The following is a 20,718-nucleotide window of genomic DNA, read 5'->3' as shown; positions in this document are numbered from 1 at the left end:
CTTAAGTTTCGTCGGAACGAAGTTACGGAAAATCAATTAACAAACGGAGACGTAACAATATATTCAAGTAGGTTTTAAAACGTTATTGAATATAATAACGTTTTGGTGAAGCATCTGAACTACTTTAAGATGGAACGTAATTGTTTAATATATTATCTAAACTTCGTTTCCAGACAGCATCTAAGATGGTTTAGACGATATGTAATGAATTTTTGGTTTCGTATTCGTTTATTCTAACTTGAATTTTAAAAGTTCTGCTATCTCGCAGAAATAACTAATAAAAATTGTCTGCAATTGACCTATCTACAAGATTCAATGATTTGCGTAACATATTTTTCTCATTTTTATATTTCTATAAATTCTCATAGAAATGTTATTATTTCTTTTTTTTCCTTTTCTACGATTTTATCTCTCGGTTAAATTTGCCATTTTCAAAGACATCATCATATCTCCCAACAATTCCCTATATTTTTACTTTTGTAATTATTTTTTGTATATCAAATTTCATTTTTATGTAATTAGAATTTAAAACCAAATTATATTTAACGCATTTATATTTAGATTATATTCTAATACGTAAGAAATTTTGTCTTTAACGAGCACAATGTCCCTTGAGTTCTGAATTATCGTCCCCCAGTAGGTCAGCACTAAGTTTACGGACTTACAATGGTAAAATCCGGGATTTGATTACCTATCGTGTAGCTTTGCACTAAAACAAACAAAATCACAAATCTGAATATTCAAATTTCGTCTAATTGCAGATATGTATGATATAATAATAACTTAATTCTTATCTATACACTCAAAAAATAAACCATTAAGAGAATAATAGTCTGAACCATAATTTCAATACGTTAATGACAATAAAGAGTAAACATACGTAATACAACGTAGTTCTACCGTTATTTACAAACACAATGAATGCATTTTAATGCTTACTTTTAATTTCAACTATAGCATAGATGTTCCAAGTTCATTTCTATATTACGAGTTTTTCTAAGATGTAACGCATACTTTTATACTTTTTTTGTATTAGTAAGAAGACAGCTCATCGTAGAATCAGCCAAACCCATCGAATCTCGATGTAAAGACTGTGTGTTCTAACGGAAATTTTACTGTATCTTAGTCATAAATACTAATCCAATTATTTTGCAGCGCCCGGTCTGATAACGAATGTGGTAATTTAATGCCCGATCTGATAGCGAATGTGATAATTTATTGCCCGGTCTAATAACGAATGTGATAATTTATTCTGAGCATTATGTCATGATTTCAAAACAAGTTGTGTCTAGTGTCTTGGACAATATTTTACACAATATGCACACATTACAACACGAACAAACATTTATTGTCTGTTTACAGCCAATGTTCTTTGCGCTTATTTTTAAAGAGAGACCTGTGCATTTTCTTGGGTTTCTAAGAAAAAAAAAATATATATATATATATACTTCATGAAATCAAATTACAAAAAAATAACGAAAAAGGTTAACAGTTGTGCTGCTAGTGCGCCTAGTGAGAAAACGAGGAATCACTATAAATATATGTCGTTGAACTTGCACAATACGAAGCACTATATGAAAACAGTCATCAATAAATTCCATTGATTTCAAGTTTCCAGGATGTTATCGTTTTCTTAGTATCTTTATAAAATCACAGCAAGTTATTGGGGGACAAAGATATTTTCCTGAACTGCTGCATTTAGGGTTCCATACGCACGTTACGTAAAACATCATGGTTAAGAGTTGCTATGGTGGATTAAATCCCAGATGAATTAGATAAATTCCTTCCCAGATATCTTGTTTCAAGCGTTTTACTTTTTTCTTTTAAATTATTCGGCTTTAACTACTGGATTTTTGCTCTGCTTAGTCTATTACATCAAAATTAGGGACAGCTAGTGCAAATTACCCTAGTGTAGCTTTGCGCGAAATGCAACAAACAAATAAACAATACTCTGCACTGCATGTAAATATTTAAATACATTGTCTTCTATTTCGCAAGTTTTTAATTTAATCATTTAAATAAAAGAAAACTAGCTTAATGATGGACAAGATATAAAAGTTTATTATATTATTTCTTCATCTGGCAATGATAAAAGTTTGTGGTCTTGAAATTCTTACTACAGTTAGAATATCCTTTGACTCCTATACCTATTATTGACGAACGACTACTGACAACGGACAATATGTCTATCATGTATCTTTTAGCTTAAGAATAACCTCGATGAAATACAATATTAGGTATGTCTTATTAGATATTCAGAATAAACTTAAGTCAAAGGTAACGCAAACTCTTCATGAAGCCGTTAAACAAATCCTCATATTATTGACATTAGATTGAATAATAAAATCTTTAGAATGTAGCATTTAGAATGTTTGATGAAAATATTTTTGGATAATCAGTTTATGTTTCCACTTTGGTGAAAAGATTGTTGTTGTTTTTACCGACTTATCGATCAGTTTTTGTTCATCTATCGTTTATTAGGAGTATAACTACGCAAACTGAAATCACTAGCGGGAAGTATAAAAACGACTGCTCGGAAAATAAAAAAAAAGGCTAAATCCTTCGGCTAATTTAGAAGTAAAATCCACGAAAACTTCAGTTGTGAAAGTTGCTGTTGTTTGTTTTAGAAAGCTGCACAACGACGTACTTGCTCTGTGGTTGTTGCATGGATTGAACCCTCAATCTTAACGTTATAAGCTTACCGTTGAGCCACCGTTGGCTGCATATGTGAGCAAAGAACGATAATGTCACTAAACTAAATCAAAGAAGCGAAAAAAGCATGCTAAAGTTATACCAAAATCAAAATACTGAACGAAATGTTTTTCTTCTAATATTTGAGGAAAAATGTAATAATCGAAAGAACAGGCTTAAAACTTTACTGGGAGTATCAAAACAAGGTATATACATATGTATAGAAGATAAGAAAAAAAATTAGTTTAAACTTTTAAGAGTCAAATTAAAACTATATTGGGATAAGCTGAGAAAAATAGAAATCAGCGTTTAAAATTTAAAAAGTGGTTCATATAATATAAAATATTATATCAATTAAAGCAGAAAAAGTTTAGGAAACAACCATAACATTAAAGGTTTACGATCAGATGTCTAAAAAAAAAGATAAGCACAAACGAACAAAGCTTGAGCAATACAACGATAAAAACCAGTTTGTTAAAAAGTGGATATAAACGTTCTTTATTCATTAAATGAAAGTTTCAAACGAGAAAAGAAGAGAAAAAAAAGAAGAAGAAAGCCAGAGATAGCATTTAATTAGACATTCATTGTCTTAAAACTTATGTGTGTTAATCCTCAAGTGTTCTTTAACCTTGATAAGTTATCAGGCTTTAAACTTTCTGATTCAATATCCTCTGCAAATGATTAGATTTTCGTATACTTCGAATAACACGCAATTTTATGATGCACCAATTACCTTTTTAAATGACTTCAGGGAGATGAAGTTCACGACAGTAAGTTTCAAATCTGCCTAGATGGCGCAGTAAGAGCTTTTCCAGAGAAAACAACCCAAAATGAAAAAAAAATGCATCATTACATAGAATAAGAAGAGAACAAGACACGAAAGAAAATACTTGGGATAAAATGTACGTAGTAATCAACGTTACACATAAAAACTAATGTGAGAGACAGGTTTGTGTTATTGAAGAGTGAAGGGAAAATGAATAAATGAAAACAATAAACTGAGAAGTGGTGCGACATATAGAGGAAGCTAGCGAAATATTTAACGAGTCACAAATGCATTAATTGGAAAAAAAAACAACTAAGAATAACGAATATAAAATCAATGTTATCACGAAGAAAGTGCTAATGACGACCCCTGAGAGAACGACAAACTAACCAAGAAGAATATAACAGAAACAAAGAACGCGAATATGATGGCAGAGATGAAAAGCGAGGACTATTTAATAGCAGAAGAGGGTATCCAAATTAGCTAGAGAGACAGGAAAGAAATAACTCTCAGCAGAAGTAATGGCTTCTTTATTTGTTCCATTTGTGATTGTTTCTAGATATCTACTAATCACTTGCATACACTAACGAGTGAGAAATTACGGTCAACGTCTTACACCGGCTCGTCTTAGTGTAACTTGTTACTATCTTTACAACTTTAACTCGAAGAAAGGCACTTACTTTTTGTCTTAAGCATCTTTCTATATGTCACTTATATTACCAAGCTTATGGAACCGACTAGATTGTTACGTGTAACAGAAACAGACACGTAGTTTCAGTTTCTGCGCTCGTTTTTGTTAACCGTATTGAGAATTTTTAGTTAAATTCAGTGTAACTGATTATAGTCTGTTAAAGATGAAACAATTCTTGCTGCGATAGTAAAGATATCTTAGGAAATCGATGTTACTGAAGCTTTGTTGTTTGTAACAAAGATTTTTCAATTGAAACCTACAGTTTGGGTGATATCGTTATTGTTTGTAACACATGTATCAACGTGTTTTCAATTTTTAAGTTTTCCTTAAGTTTTATTTGATTATATTAATTGATATACAACTGTTAGAAAATTAGATTTCACTTATATTGAAATATTTCTAATGTCCTTTTTGATACACAAAAATACAAATTACAAGTAAGTACTTTTAGTAATTTTCTGTTTTTTATATTATTTTCATTTTCTAAGTATTTTGATGTAGATTATCCAATTTGATATCAACATAATTATCTGTTTTGTTCGTTTTTTTCAGTTCAAACCCATTAATTTTGAAACTAATTTTCTATTGTCATCTTTACGTTTATTGTTTGTATTGCATGAAACGAAAGAGTTGTTTGCAGTAAATTTTCGTATAGTGTTTTTACGAGGGCTTTTGATCTAAATAAGTCAGTAAGTTGGTATGAATTCTTTTATAACAAAAACGATTGTTACTGTCCAAATTATTTGATGTAATTAGAGATTATTACATATTTAAAAAGAATCACCTTATTTACTTTGTAATTTAATCTAAAGTTCAAATATGTTTGTGCCTTTATCAATGACATAGATTACTGATGTACAGTTAGGTCTGGTACTAATGAATGTTTTAAAACTTTGTTTAATTCTAGTTTCATGCTCTGGTAAGGACTTTCTGAAACAAATCTACATTGTGGAATTTAAAACTTCAAAAAATATAATGTTTGTTTTTTTCACATCTTCAAAACATGAGCTAAGAGCCACAATTTCTATTGAAACATTAGCACCCTCTAGCAGCCTTGTTCAAGGCATGTCCAAAGCATAAAGTACGGTCGTCTCATTTATTTGTAATTATCCGTAACATATTGCAATCAATATTACGTAATTTAAAAATTTTTCAACCTATCTGTTCTCTTGTTTATACATGACCAATTAATCTTTTTCTTCCTTTGAAATCTAAATTTATTTTGTAAACAGTTCTTAATATTGTATACCTATATATAAATATATAATTTTCGTTTGAAACCTTCTTAAGACAAAATATAGTTCTTATATAACACTGATATCCAAATATACGGTTGTCCTCCGTCTTGCATGTGTGACACACTATAACTGATAAATAACAAAATACATATATTAGTATATCGTTAATTTTATGATATTTTTACACACACACATATATATATATATATTAAATTCTAAATCTAATTTTATTTTTTACACCATTCACTAATATTTTCGCATCAGTTCGATCGACCACTCGAAAATATCACGTAAAATATCAAAAAAAAGAAATCTCAGTTTGATATTCCTTACATTTTCTTTAACGCTTGAGTGAAAACAAAATAGCATAATATTTGTGTTCTATTTTTTGTTCATTTACTTTACAAAATCTATAGATCGCAACTAAAACGGAATAATTTCTGAACAAATAAAACGATTCATGCTACCTCATTTATTATTTTCTAAACTCGGTGTTCTAAAACAAAATAAACGTTTTCATTTTTTTTATTAGGTGTAAAGTTAACGTAAGCAACGCGAATTTTCGATAATACAAAATATAACAGATGGAATCACTGATATCAATTCATTCAATAAAGAAACAGAAAGACAAGAATGGATATAGTAGTCAGTTGACGAAATACACTTACATTTTTAAGTCGATTATTTTTATTTTATTAAATAAGTTTTAAAAACAAAATTTCTTTTTTGTCAGATATTTACTTCCACGTCGTGAAAGTGATAGTCTGTTTCCTTGAGTCGTCAACCTTGCTTCTTGGAAATGTTTTGAAATTTTAAAGTCCCCAGTCTCCTCTTTAAGGACAGTCACAGATTTGCCAAAATGATTAACGCTTCATTAAAAAAAAGACCCCTCCCTCAACTTTATTCTGTAAGTCTTGTTTTTGTCTTTTTTTTCATATCTAATGACTAATTTATTACGCTTCTATTGCTTACTGCGTAAAATAACGCAGGAGAAGATTCATAACATTATATCAAGGGTTAACAACCCTTTGTTTAGAAGGAAGTAAAAGGTACAGGGGTGAAAAGCAACCAGGTTGGCCAGAATGTGTTAATTTTCTGTAAATGGTGTATTACTACTATTAAAACTTTAATAACGTGAACTTCCAGCACAAATAACATCACTTGGGCTGCGTAATCAAATCAAAAATCATACTCCATTTGAATGATTTATGCTCATAACATCGCCTGTGTCACGTAAAAAACAAAACAAAAATAAACATACTTCCTTTGAATGTTTGTGCTCATAAGATCACTTGTATTACGTAAAAAAACATACTCCCTTTGAATGGCTATGCTCATAACATCACTTGTGTTACGTAAAAAACATACTCCCTTTGAATGACTATGCTCATAACATCAAAATATCCGTAAAGAGCTGTAACAATTTCGATGACGAGGAATCCACTTTGAGACTAATAATGCTTGGAGACGGCTTGAATGGGTAATGGAGAAAAACTTTAATATAAGTTTAACATAACAGTAAATGTACAACGTTTCGACAAGGTTTTGTAATCATCAGGTACAAGTAGTTTACACTGACACAGATATACATATGCAGTATAGAACAAAGGTGTCACATTACCAGATACTGTTGCAAGACTTAGAAGAGATCTCTTGGCACCCCAGGGTATTGGTTTGAGTAGGGTTGTTTTGTTCAATTAAGATGGATTCTAAATAATTTTTGTTTAGTAACGATTTTAATTTAGGGCCGGGTTTTTGAGAGAATTTGACGTTGACAGGAATATTGTGTTTAATGGCTAGTTTTGTCCAAGTGTGGATAATTCTTGAGCTGGTTTCAGGGACAAAAGGTAAACTGCAATGTGATGTTCTGTTGTTAGGTTTGTTGGTATCAATTTTGTTCGTGAGTTCAGTCTTCTTGTGGGGAATGTTGGAGAGTTTTAACAATAGCTGGTGGAAATTTATTGGTGTGAATGAAGGGATGCTTTATGTGGTTGATTTCTTCATTTATGTAGTTCGTTGAACAGAGTCTTGTGGCTGTGTTTATGAGGTTTTTGAGTGTATTGATTTTTTTGTGTGGTGTCATGAGCGGAATTCCATGGGATGTAGAGGCCGTGTGTGTATTCTTAGATTGAAATTTGGTTTTAAACTGTGTGTCCGATCTAATAATGTTGAGGTTAAGAAAAGATAACTGTTTATTGTTTTCGTGTTCTATGGTAAATTTGATGTTGGGATGAATGGAATTTATATGTTCAAAGAAAGTTAGTGTGTGTGTGTGTGTGTGTTATATAGAAGTGAAACCAGCAAAAGTGTCATCGACATATCTGTACCAGTATAGTGGGGGATGAAGCGCAGAATGTATGGCTTGTGTTTCGATCTGGGTCATGAATATATTGGCAAGAACGGATGAAACAGGATTGCCCATACATAAACCATCTATTTGAAGGAAATGTTTGTTGTTGAAAATGAAGTTGGTTTTAGTTGTTGTAAATTCTAAGAGAGAAGCAAAAAGTGTGCTGGGGATGTGGATTAACTTGTTGGGGTCATTAATTTAGAGGTCGAGTGCAATATTACAAGCTTCATTGGTGGCGGAGACTTCGGTGAAGAGTGACACGACATCAAAACTTGCCATTAAGGCTTTCGAATTTAGTTGGTCTAATGTATATTTGAATATGAAGGCATCTTTAAAAAATGAACCTGTAGATGTTACATATGGTGTGAGAGCCCAAGCTATGTATTTGTCAAGGTTGTAGTTGAAGGAATCATAAGTGGACAGTATAGGTCGTAGGGGGCAGTCCTGTTTGTGTGGTTTAGGAATGCCATAGAGTTGTGGTATGCGTGAATCAGTTTTACATAGATAAAAATAAAGATCGACAGTAATTAAATTATCTTTTTTCATTTGTAATAAAGTTCTGTTTAGTCGTTTTTCGTGTGTGTTTGTTGGGTTGTTTGGGATGGCTGTGAATTTATTTTTATCGGAAAGGATGTTGTTCATTTTGTCGGTGTATTCTGAAATGTTGTATTCTAAGTCTTGCAACAGTATCCGGTCATTTGACTTCTTTGTTCTATACTGTATATATATATATATATCTGTGTCAGTGTAAACTACTTGTACCTGATGATGACAAAACCTTGTCGAAACGATGTACACTTGCTGTTATGTTAAACTTATATTAAAGTTTTTCTTCATTACCCATTCAAGCCGGCTCTAACCATTATTAATCTGTAACAACTCTCTCTTTTTTTTTCAAATGTGACAAATGTTGTTTTCAACTACTTTTCAGCAGTGATTTTGTTTTATAAAAACTAGGAGTGAACTTTGCATAATTTAAGAAAAATCACTCTATAATATTTAGTGCTTTTTGAATTTCGTGAATATAAAAAACTTCAGCATTAGTATTATCAACGAAACAACTTTTATTTTAGGAAAATATTTTACCTTGTATTCTGTCCCCAGTGGCTCAGCGGTAGTTTGAGAGCTCACATCGATAAGGCCAGGTGGTTAGGGTGCTCGACTCGCAATATGAGGGTCGCGAGTTCGAATCCCCGTCACACCAAACATGCTCGCCCTTTCAGCCGTGAGGGCGTTATAATGTGACGGTCAATCCCACTATTCGTTGGTAAAAGAGTAGCCCAAGAGTTGGCGGTGGGTGGTGATGACTAGCTGCCTTCCCTCTAGTCTTACACTGCTAAATTAGGGACGGCTAGCGCAGATAGCCCTCGTGTAGCTTTGCGCAAAATTCAAAAAACAAACAAACAAACACATCGATAAAAACCAGGTTTCGATACTCGTGGTGGTGCACAGCACAGATATACCATTATGTAGCTTTCTGCTTAATAAGGAACACATTTTCATTCTAATTATTTCTTACTAGAATATTCTCTTACCTTTACCAAATGTAAAGAAGACGAAATATTTTTATTAACCTTCAAATTACCGATTTCTTTGTAAGCCATACACTGACGGTGTGATTCTACGTATTCAGTAATTTTATGCTTTTACGTGTTACAAAACTCAATGTGTAAAGAAGTGATAAAAAATATACGGGCAAAATCACTCTCTTTTTTTTTCATGTAAAATACATTTGTAACCAGGCATGGGTAATTTTGTACATAAACAGTTAAAAAAAAGCCGATGGGGTAGGAACCGGATCGGTAAATCACAGACTAATTAACTCGCATTTTAAGTAATACATTAAAAATAATGCACACAGCTTCTTACACAAGTCTAGAACAAGGCTTAGCCATAAGAACATCCTGCTTAGTTCCGAAAGTCTTGACTTCTAGAATTATCTAAATTGTTACATTTCACGTTGAATGTTATATTTCATTAGAGAATGTTAGTTATAAAATCAGAAACAGATTCTTGTAGAAGCGGATTGTCTGCGTCTCAAATTCAGCGTACTTAGCTGACTATATAGATGAGCACGTACTGGGAATGAAACAGTTATGTCACTATAATGCTTTAATTGTCTTGTAGCTGATAATGTCTCATGCAGCACAGAGGCAAAGAATTATCTCGTTTATTTCTTCAGCATAACAGCTGTGATATGGAAATAGCATAAATGCGATGTAAACATCCTAACGTGAGATTATCGCTGAGTAATACGGCAACTTTATCTCATAACTGAAAATATGTATGTTCTATTTACATAAACATATGCAAGCAGAAAGTATACATTTAAAATAAAATTTCGCATGTATAATTATAAGCTAACACGAGGCCATACTAATATAATAGACTTAAATATGTCGATGTTATGGCTGAACATAGGCAAGCAGAAAGTATATATTTAAAACGAAAATCTCTATATATTATTATAGGCTAACACGAGGCCATATTGGTATAATAGACTTGAAGAGTGTCGATTTTATGGTTGAGTAATATTTATTCAAGAAAACAGGTCCGCTGTCTATTCACAAAATTAACTTTTTTTCGACTGTTACAAAATAAAACACCTACATTCCAAGCACTATTTTGCTTTGTTAATGCTTCAAATTTCCGTTATTCAGAAATAGTTGTTCTGTTTCGTTGTTAAACACAAAGTTACACAGTGGGCTATATAACTAGGTTTTAGCGTTATAATCCTTCAGACTTAACAGCGAGCCACTAGGGGGGCTTCATAAATAAAGTTTTATAGATTGCATCTACATAATATTTGAACAACAGACACGTTTATCTATAATAGTTGTATTTGTAGTATCTATGAAAGAAAATTTGTGTTTACTCTGAAACTTGGAGAGTCTACCCTGTTGCTATTACTAATATAGAAGGTAGTAGTAGTAGCAATAGCTTCGTAAGTAGGATAGGCGCTTCAGAACTTCTATATTAGTAGTATTAGTAGTAGCAATAGCTTCGTAAGTAGGATAGGCGCTTCAGAAAACTAATATAGAAGTTCTGAAGCGCCTACTCTACTATTGCTACTACTACTACTACTACTACTACTAGTATAGAAGTTCTGAAGCACCTACTCTACTTACGAAGAGTATAGTTTGGCGAATTGTGACTTTTATGCCATGAAAATAGTCCTTTATAGATAAAATAAAGGAAAGAATTGCTTTTTTGACCCGTTATTTTGTCACGTGTATAACCTATAATAATCACATAGTTGTTTTTTATTTTTTACAAGTTATTTTTGGTTCCCAAGTGAAGATTACGTTTTGGTTAAGTGTTGTATACTAACCAAAGAATGTTTTCGAAATACTTATATTCCAAGCTTCATCTCAACTTTTTTTTTACTGTTCTTTCTTGGTCTTTGAAGTCGTTGCTCTGTCTACTGAGACTTATTTAAAATTTACAACGTGTGTGTATGTATACACCATAATCTTCAATGTAATAAGTTTCACAAATTTCACACTTAATGAACCACGAACTAATTTATAAACCGCAACTGTCTTTTAGAGCAGCTCGTTGCATGTTTTAAAAGTACTGACTAAACTTGAGTAACTTTTATTATATATAATTAAGAAAACTGAGAGTTAGAATTATTTTATTGGGTTACTTTAAGTTAAAAGTTGTAGTATTCCTGACGCGTGTGATAAATTACTAAATAATGCGCAAAATGTTTTTTATGGCACGTTTGAAAATCTATTTATTTATTCGTTTTTAGTAAATGCTTGTGAATTTAATATATTAAGTTACGACTACAATTGGTTTGTAAATCAATATATGTTTTGTTATGTGGATCGTGGTGTTTAACTAGTTGTGATACTATGGATGACATAAAACATCTGATACTAAATCTCTACAAAATTATGTGAAAATGCAAGTTAACTTACGCAAGAAGGCAGAAAAAGCTTATTACATTTTAAATATTATAAATAACTTTGTCCTCGAAAGTATGAAACAACACCTCAATAACTAGAGTCTGTCATTAGTTCCTATGCCTTCATGAAAATGACAAAAATCACAATTTTTCAGTTCTCTGAAAACTCTTGCTTAAAATCTCTGTCTAATGAGCTCAATAAGTGAGTCACTTGTTCTCTCCCGAAACTATGAATTAACACTAAAACTACCCCAAAAATATTGTTGTTATTCTAAACCTCAATATCAGGCCAACACTCTAAGTACTCAGAAGGATACACAATTCATCTCTTACTCATTTATAAAGAAAATATAATAAAAATGTTCTTAATGGTTCTTAAACATTTATACATAAAATACACACGACATATATACACAAAAGTTTTAGCCTTCAAAACCCTATTCAGTATAATACTAATTTATGAATTGTATTGTTGTTAAACAGTGTTAGTAACAAAGCAGCTGTTAGGAGATCGCTGATTTTGTCTCTGGCCTTCAATATTGGTTCATTGTGTCCGAATATTACTTGAGACTGGTTAAAATATTTGGTAACGTTTCTTTAAAAAAAAAGGAAAGTACTAAAAGCCGCCATAGCTTCACAGTGCAGCAAAAACAACCTAAAACGTAATCAGCTAGACTAAGCTAAATTACATTGTAATCAGCTAGACTAATCTAAGTTACATTGTAATCAGCTAGACTAAGCTAAATTACATTGCGTTGAGATGTATAACTTTCATATCTTATTCATTAAGAAATTGGAAATCACAAACACATGCCCCCAAATGGCTATTTTACTATGGTATATGCACACAAACACGAGACCCTATAACCCGAGCGCTTTCGAAAGGTGGATTTTTCTTCAACAGTTTGCCCCTGATCATATTATTAATCAGCTTATTTCTATATTCTTAAGGTAGCAGAAAATGCGTTAAAATATTAATGTAAAACGTTTTCTAATTCTTCAGGTGGATAATTACAACCGTACTTTACATGTAGGGTTTTTGACTTGTATTTCACTCTCACCACTCGTCACTTAAGTCTGTATAAATATCCCAAGAATAAGTAGCATTAAGGCTGCTAGTTTACTCTTCAGCGAACAAGCTGTTTAAGATAATGTTCATTTTTTTCTATCATTTACAAAACCGTGAATATTGAAAGGAAAGATAGGTGAGACCCAGTCTATTCTTGGATTCGCCACCTACTGTTAGTAGACTATTTCGTGTAACTCCATCTCTCATTCGTAATCGCGGACAACAGCAAATCGACCAGACTTCTTACAGTCGTAGACCGAAGTTTATGATTCTCGTTTCTGAGTTGCTCTTTATTCACAACAAGTAATCTATATTCATATAGGTTTTTGAAAAAATACTTAACTCTAATGATAGTCGTTTAGTATCCTAAAGCCTCAAACGGAGAAGTTGTTTCTTTCTCCCTAAAATATATCGTTACCAAACTTTTTTCGTTAAAAGTTTGGGAGAGGGTTAGTTTTACACTTTAGTATTGTGTATTTAAATCTCAAAAATTACGTTTTTAATGTATTATGTGCAAATGATATATCAATGTATGCAGTTACAATATAAGATTTTTTCTCTTTGTTTGCATATATCATTCAGTGGTAGGTTTTATAAACAAGGCTCTCTAGGTTTAAAGAACAAAGTCATAAGAGAATAACAGAGACATACGTCTATGTTATTCTATTATGATTTTGTTCTTTTTTATGGGCATCGTAAATACATTTCCAACACATGTATTTCAGAAATGCATGCTATATATATATGTATTTATTCAAAGATGGACACCAAGTATTGCATATTTTTGTTTACACTGTTATGGTTTAAACTAAATAAAATAATATAATCGGCATATCGTAATACATATGATTCTACACATAAGAAAACTAAACTAGAATATACGACCATTCAGCATATATTAATAAACATCAAAATCAAACGGGTTAGTCTAATTACTGATATATAATAAAAGTAAATATAATGGAAAACTTAACTCGATCAATAAAACCAACAACGATGGAAACTTCATGTTTAAAGTCTACTATATTTTCTTTGTAATATGTTTGAAGCAACTAAATGAATTTGTGAATACCAATAGCAAATTCATTTTATTTTCCATTTCTAAATAGACATGTAAAGCCGTCAGTACATTTATGAAGGCCTTTAGATAACACTAGCAATTTTAAAGGTTACCAATAACATTGAGAGATATACTTAGGCCTTAAAGAACATTTTTGAAATACTGAATATAGAAGATAAGGAAGTACATGGTTGGAGAAACTGGGAAGTATCATGTTTAATAAATCTAGAAGTACCACGTTTAGCATATTTGAAAGTATCACGTTTAGTAGATCTGGAAGTATTACATTTAGTATATCTGAAAGTATCACGTTTGGTAGATCTGGAAGTACCATGTTCAGTAGATCTGGAAGTATCACTTTTAGTAGATCTAGAAATACCATGTCTAGTAGATCTGGAAGCATCACGTTTAGTATATCTGGAAGTATCACGTTTAGTATATCTGAAAGTATCACGTTTGGTAGATCTGGAAGTACCATGTTCAGTAGATCTGGATATGTCATGATTAGTAGATATGGAAGTACCATGTTTAGAAGATATGGAAGTACCACATTCAGTAGATCTGGATATGTCATGATTAGTAGATATGGAAGTACCATGTTTAGTAGATCTGGAAGTACTATGTTTAGTGAATCTGTTATAGAAACAACATATTTGAGAAGACATCATACCATACATTTGAACATTTAGTGGTAAAAAGTCGAGAGAGTAAAGTAATTCCAAATATTTAATATAATTTAATAACTATGAAGTGTAACTGCTGTATTTCACGAATTTTGATTTAATTGTTAGATAAGATTATATTATTTTTAATATAAGCATCTTCCTAGCTTATTATCTCTATAATTCTTAATTATGGGTGTGTTTGTTTGTTTGTTTGTTTTGGAATTTCGCGCAAAGCTACACGAGGGCTATCTGCGCTAGCCGTCCCTAATTTAGCAGTGTAAGACTAGAGGGAAGGCAGCTAGTCATCACCACCCACCGCCAACTCCTGGGCTACTCTTTTACCAACGAATAGTGGGATTGACCGTCACATTATAACGCCCCCACGGCTGAAAGGGCGAGCATGTTTGATGGGATGCGGATTCGAACCCGCGACCCTCAGATTGTGAGTCGAGCGCCTTATCCACCTGGCCATGCCGGGCCAAAAGCCGATTTATCAAATACCTAGGATCAAGGAAGACTAAAAAAGTCACCTTCAGTCACAAAACTAACATCTAGAAGGACTGAAAGAATTTCCTTCCAATCACTTAACCTCTAGAATTCTGATCTTGGTGAAGAAAAAAATTAGTTTGTAAAACAATGTTGTTGATAATAGTTATTTTTATATGTACTTTTTCCGCTGTATTTGAGAAGATTCTTGTTCAAAACCGTGCATTTGTCATAATTCGAAAATTACATTATTCAAAAGAAATCAGAACACTGTTGAAAAATAAAAACAGGCATTTCAATATATATATTTTTAATTTATCTAGACTTAGACTGTATTGACAAGAGCTTCCTTTTTCTCACTTCTGCTATAAAAATAAACCAATATTTATAATTTCAAACTGCTTTATCAGTTTCCATTTGTCTTCAATCTAAAGTAATTTTCTTATTGTTAATTATGGCAAAAGATAAAATGTTATTATTTATGTTTTCACTTCAGCTTAGAACCATAGAGATACTCTCAATCCCAGAGTCTACAGCTGTTGTATTTTAATTCCTTGTATACATGCGAATCGCTTTACTTGTTTTCGTGTAATATGTTAGGTTCGGACGTATGTATTGAAACAACCTGGGACTAAGAATACCTTTTTGTTATTTAGTTTTTTTTTAAGTCAGTTCATGCGTAAGCTATAATTTCAATGTTTAAACCGTTTGTTTTTAATATAACAGATAATCCTCCATTTATCAATTATGTTTTTCTTATAACGCTGTAACATGATTTGAATATTGACGTTCCAAACATTACATCTTTCGCCGTAAGCAATGTAAAACAAATACTTTACTGTAGTACAGTTCGCGGCTAGAAGTATTCTTATTATATTAGATTTGGTTTCATTTATTTTTGTAACAGTTTTTAAACCTTAGTCATAGGTACTGATATGAGCTGACCAGCAAACCTTATTTTTAGGACTGGTAGACCAGTTAGCAAGGTTTCTTTTGAATTGTGTCTTTTCTAGATAACCAGATGGATTATTTTTCCGGAGTCCTTATTTAAAGAGGATAGGTTATGTTGTTGTTGTTTGTTAAATTTCGCACAAAGCCACTCAAGGGCTATCTGCGTTAGTCGTCTATACTTTTGAAGAAATAGATTAGAAGAAAAGCAGCTAGTTAATACCACTAACTCTTGGACTACTCTAATTGAATAGTGGGTTTTGACCGTTACTTTTGCAACGCACCCACAGGCCACAATGGTGGTCGCGATTTGCTTTCGGAGTGTGACGGATTTATTATTCTATATTTATTTTAATATCGATGTTTGTTTAAATTAAGAATATATTTAGTAATGTACATAACTTATACTGTTAAATATGTAATGCGAGACTCTCGCCTATTCTCTAAAGTTGTAGAAGATTCTCGAGTGTAAGAATTAACAATATATGTGTGTACGTAAACTGAAATTTCGAGAAACTCTCCACACGCCTATAAATGTAACCAACGCGACGCGCCAAAAAAAAGTATTATTGGTTTGCTATAGTTGGTGTGCTATAAACTTCGGAAGCTATAGCTGTGATTGTTATAATGCTTATTAATCGGGACACTTCAGATATTTGACCAGGGACATTTATAAATTCCGAACATTACAACCATTTAAAAGAGTAGCCCAAGAGTTGACAGTGGGTGGTGATGACTAGCTGCCTTCCCTCTAGTCTTACACTGCTTAATTAGGGAAGGCTAGCGCAGATAGCCCTCGTATAGCTTTGCGCGAAATTCAAAACAAACAAACAAACGTATCCCAATTTCAGATAGTCTACAACTGAGTTAAATTGTACTTTGGATTTAGTAGTTAAATAAATGCCGATATATATCCAATTTATGAGATTTGCCAACAAGATTGACACACAAAGTTTTTTTAATACAAATATATTTTAATATGCAAACAGTAATACAATTTACAATAACGGTTATTACAAATGGTTATTACAAATAATGATTTATATACAAAAGTTTTACAAACTTACAAACAATATCGAGTCTTATTTCTGTTCTGGAACTTCCTTGATGTCTTATCGAGGGTTCACGATGAGAGAATTAATTTTGAGTTGATGTAGATGCAATTCACATAACAGGGAACTAGCTAGCTCTCTGGGCCTCGCTGATCACACGCTGATTACAGGTCGAGCTTGAGTTTTTTACCAAAGACGTTAGGTAATGTTTTCGTAAATGTCCGATGTTCCTTATCAAATATCTTTTCCTATTAATAAGCATTATAGCAATCACAGTTATAGCTTCCGATATTTATAGCACACCAACTATAAGAAACAATAATATATATACTGTTTTTAGGCGCGTCGCGTTGGTTATATTTATAGGTGTGTGGAGAGTTTTTCGAAAATTCAGATTACGCAACAATACAAACGTACACTAACGTTTACGTACACACACACATATTGTTGATTCCTACACTCTAAAATATTCTACAACTTTAGAGAATAGGCGAGTGGGGGGGGGCTATAATGTGACGGTTAATCCTACTATTTGTTTGTAAAAGAGTAGCCTAAGTGTTGGCGGTGAGTTGTTTGGACTAGCTGCATTCTCTCTAGTCTATCACTGCTAAATTAGGGACGGCTAGAAAAGATAGCCCTGGTGTAGCTTTAGGTGAAATTCAAAATAAACCCCAAACTAAGCACTCTTATATAAAGTTTAAACTATAATTAAGTTTCTGGTAATTATGACATCTTTTAGACATCGATAAGAAAACTAAGGTCATTATTCCAGAACTATTTCTATATTCTGCTTGTGACTGAACAAAGTAGCTCGTAACAGAACGAGAGAATGATGAAAAACTTATAATGTAAATAATAATGTGAACTAAAACAACACGAATTACTTATATAACTACTTTTTGGGTCTTCAATAGCTCAACAGTATGTATGCAAGCTTATAACAATAAAAATCGGGTTTGGATACCCGTGGTGGACACAGCACAGATAAGCCACTGTGTGGCTTTGCTCACAAGAACAAACAAACAAACAAAATGATACTTTTTGAAAGGAATAGTTGTTTTATACAAGAAATACCAAGTTCTCAAGTTGTGAGTGGCAGTGTGTTTTTAAACATGATTTTATCTCCAGCTATAATTATCAATCTAATTAGTAGGTCGAATGAGTATTATCACACGTAAGAGTCAGTCACGAAAAGATTACTGGAATACTGAAGTGTGTGAGTTTTCCCGTGTCTTTTTGACAAAACAATTACATTCCACGATACAAGAAATAAAACATCGTTTTTCAACAAACAATCAATACTATTGGTAAAGCTCGCGAGCTCTAGAGAAGGATTTAAAAGCGGTTTTGTGCGATGAAACTTTAGTAAGTTATTCTTCGAATAATCCTGGTTTTCATAAAAATTCTTAACAAAATTTTTGATAATTACTACAGATTCATTAGCTTTCTTTTTCTTTTTTTTTTACCGCTAGACAATTCTGGTAAACGAATTCCCAAAACTACTTAATCTAGTTCGTACTATAACAAAGAGCGTTAAATTAAAATTCGCGTTACCATAACAAAACCAAAAAAACGACAACAAAAAATAGAAATGCTAAAGATGATCCTAATACATTATAGGTTTTTACATTTCCTAGAAGAATTTAAGTGGAACATGTTTACTGTGGAAGAAGAAAGTTGAAATTGAGGTAAAGGACTTGATGCTTGTTATCAACTCTGTTGTATATAAAATAGCCGTGTAGGTTTTTGTGAAAGAAGAACTGTTACGATTTTGTACACTATCTTTTTTATAAGTTGAACATTAAATTATTGTCAGTGTTTACGTTGTTATTATATTTTATAAATGTATTCTTACTTTATTTTTCCTTTTATATATCTAACATTTTATTTATGTGACAATATTACTGAAGGACAGTTTAATCAGGTTTTGGATACAAAAGTGCTGGTGTTATTGTAAGGAAAATTATCCATCTATCCGTCTAAAATTGTAGAGAATTTTTTGCTATATAATGCATACAAAAATAGTTTTTTTTAGTCAGCTGTTATAGGCTCTAGCCATGTAACGAAGCATGAAAGTCATTAAATCACTGGCAACGATCTTTTAATTTCTACTGATGGACGGTTCACCCACCATTAACTCTGACGTATGAAACATCCATCTTAACTGCCAGTAGTTTTTTGGTGTCGTTCAAGAAAATGTGAGCACGAGAGTAAGAAACCTGAGAAAACTAAAGAACTGCTCTTTTGTGTAAAACACACAACTTTCCATAATATACCCAATATAAAAGAAGTGCTGTTTAGAACCGTTGCTCTTGTCTTTATGGTTTCCCTTTCTTTCGTCCGAATATATATTTTAAAGACTAAAAGCACACTTCAACTTTTAGCAAACATCTAACAGAACTGTTAATGCTTTTAATTGATATATTCTAGATTAAAGAGTAGCGAAGTTTATGGAAATGGCTTGTTTATTTGTTGTTAAGCTCAAAGCTACACAATAGGTTATCTGTGCTGTGCTTACCACGAGCATCAAAACCCTGTTTTTAGTGTTATAAGCCTTTAGACTTACCACTGAGTCACTAGAAGGCCCACAAAAAGTGGATAATGGATTAGTATTTTTTGTTTCAAGAATTATGGCTAAGCAACTAGTAATAAGTCTTACTGACCTGTAACTTTCTGGTTTATCGACTGGCTTTCCTTCTTTATGAAACATGCTTCCAACTGTCTAGTATATATCCTGTTTTTTAACGAAAAGTTAAAAAGAGCTGCTAGGTGCTCATACAATACCCGAGTACTTCTCTTATCAGTATTACCTTTATTTGGTCTTATCCAAGAGCTCTGTTTTTGATGTATTTAGATGTTTTCTTGATGTCTGTAGTAGTGATTGGTTGTAATAGTTGATGCATACATATGTTTTGTTCTACATAAGAAAGCAATGCATTATCAGTAATGTTTACTGTAAAACAGAATGTGAATAGGGGACATTAGTTTTCAATATGTATTTAGTTTGCTGAAGAAGAAAGTGTCCATGTGATATTTGGAGGTTTAAAGATGCTTTGAAGATGCGATTTGAATGTGTCCACGTTTTGTTTGTTAGTGCAAGAGTGTGGGTTGCTATGAGTGAGTTTGAGGTACATTGAGTTGTCGAGGTCACTATTTGTGCATCTTTTTACGTGTTTTTAGAAATGTTTAGTGTGTTTTTTTAATGTAATTGTGATTAAAAATCTCCCTAGTGATTTGTTTCTGTAAACATATTAGCTCATTGTGTGTGGTGTTTCTGAGTGTATTTAGTTGTTTTTTGGTTTGTAGCTTTCTTGTGTTTATCTGTATTCTCAGTTTTGTACGTTCTTTGATGGTGTTTAGAATACGTGATTTGGGTTGCCACGAGTTCTGATTTATGTACGGAGTGTGTTTTGGAATGTTTATGCGTGATAATTGTATAAGATGATTATACGACAATACTCTAGTGTGATTAGATTCGGCATCTAAAGCAGGAGTGTATTCTGTCTAATTAGCTTTGTTTTAATTGTATCCGGGTTGGACGTGGTATTGAAAGTACATAGGTTTAGATAGAAGTCACACCTTACAGGGAAGTGATTGATATCCACATGATATTCTAACTTCCAGAAAGTAAAGTGTAAGGTAATAGCTGGTGAGAAGATATAAAATATTTCCCATAGGATGTATGGGTACTGAGAAGTGTCATAATTTAAAATAATTTTGTTATATGTTTGTATGAAGTCTAAAGTTTAATGTCATTGGTAGTATCTGAAGTACAACCAAAGGTTTTAC

At 32.2% G+C, this 20,718-nt stretch overlaps 1 long non-coding RNA gene across 1 annotated transcript in view; it reads left to right on the top strand.

Moving 5' to 3' along the window:
* LOC111085535 overlaps positions 1-9,732 on the top strand; it is a 13,057-nt gene extending 3,325 nt beyond the window's left edge. The window contains exons 2-3 of the long non-coding RNA XR_002610356.1: positions 7,434-7,441; positions 9,720-9,732. This is a non-coding gene — a long non-coding RNA (uncharacterized LOC111085535). The remainder of the gene's footprint in view (positions 1-7,433; positions 7,442-9,719) is intronic.
* Positions 9,733-20,718: the final 10,986 nt, after the last annotated feature.

The sequence above is a fragment of the Limulus polyphemus genome, unplaced genomic scaffold (genome assembly GCF_000517525.1).
Source record: "Limulus polyphemus unplaced genomic scaffold, Limulus_polyphemus-2.1.2 Scaffold450, whole genome shotgun sequence".
Classification (NCBI taxonomy): Eukaryota; Metazoa; Arthropoda; class Merostomata; order Xiphosura; family Limulidae; genus Limulus; species Limulus polyphemus.
Note: the sequence above shows the minus strand (reverse complement) of the source record. Positions and strands in the feature narration are given on the sequence as shown.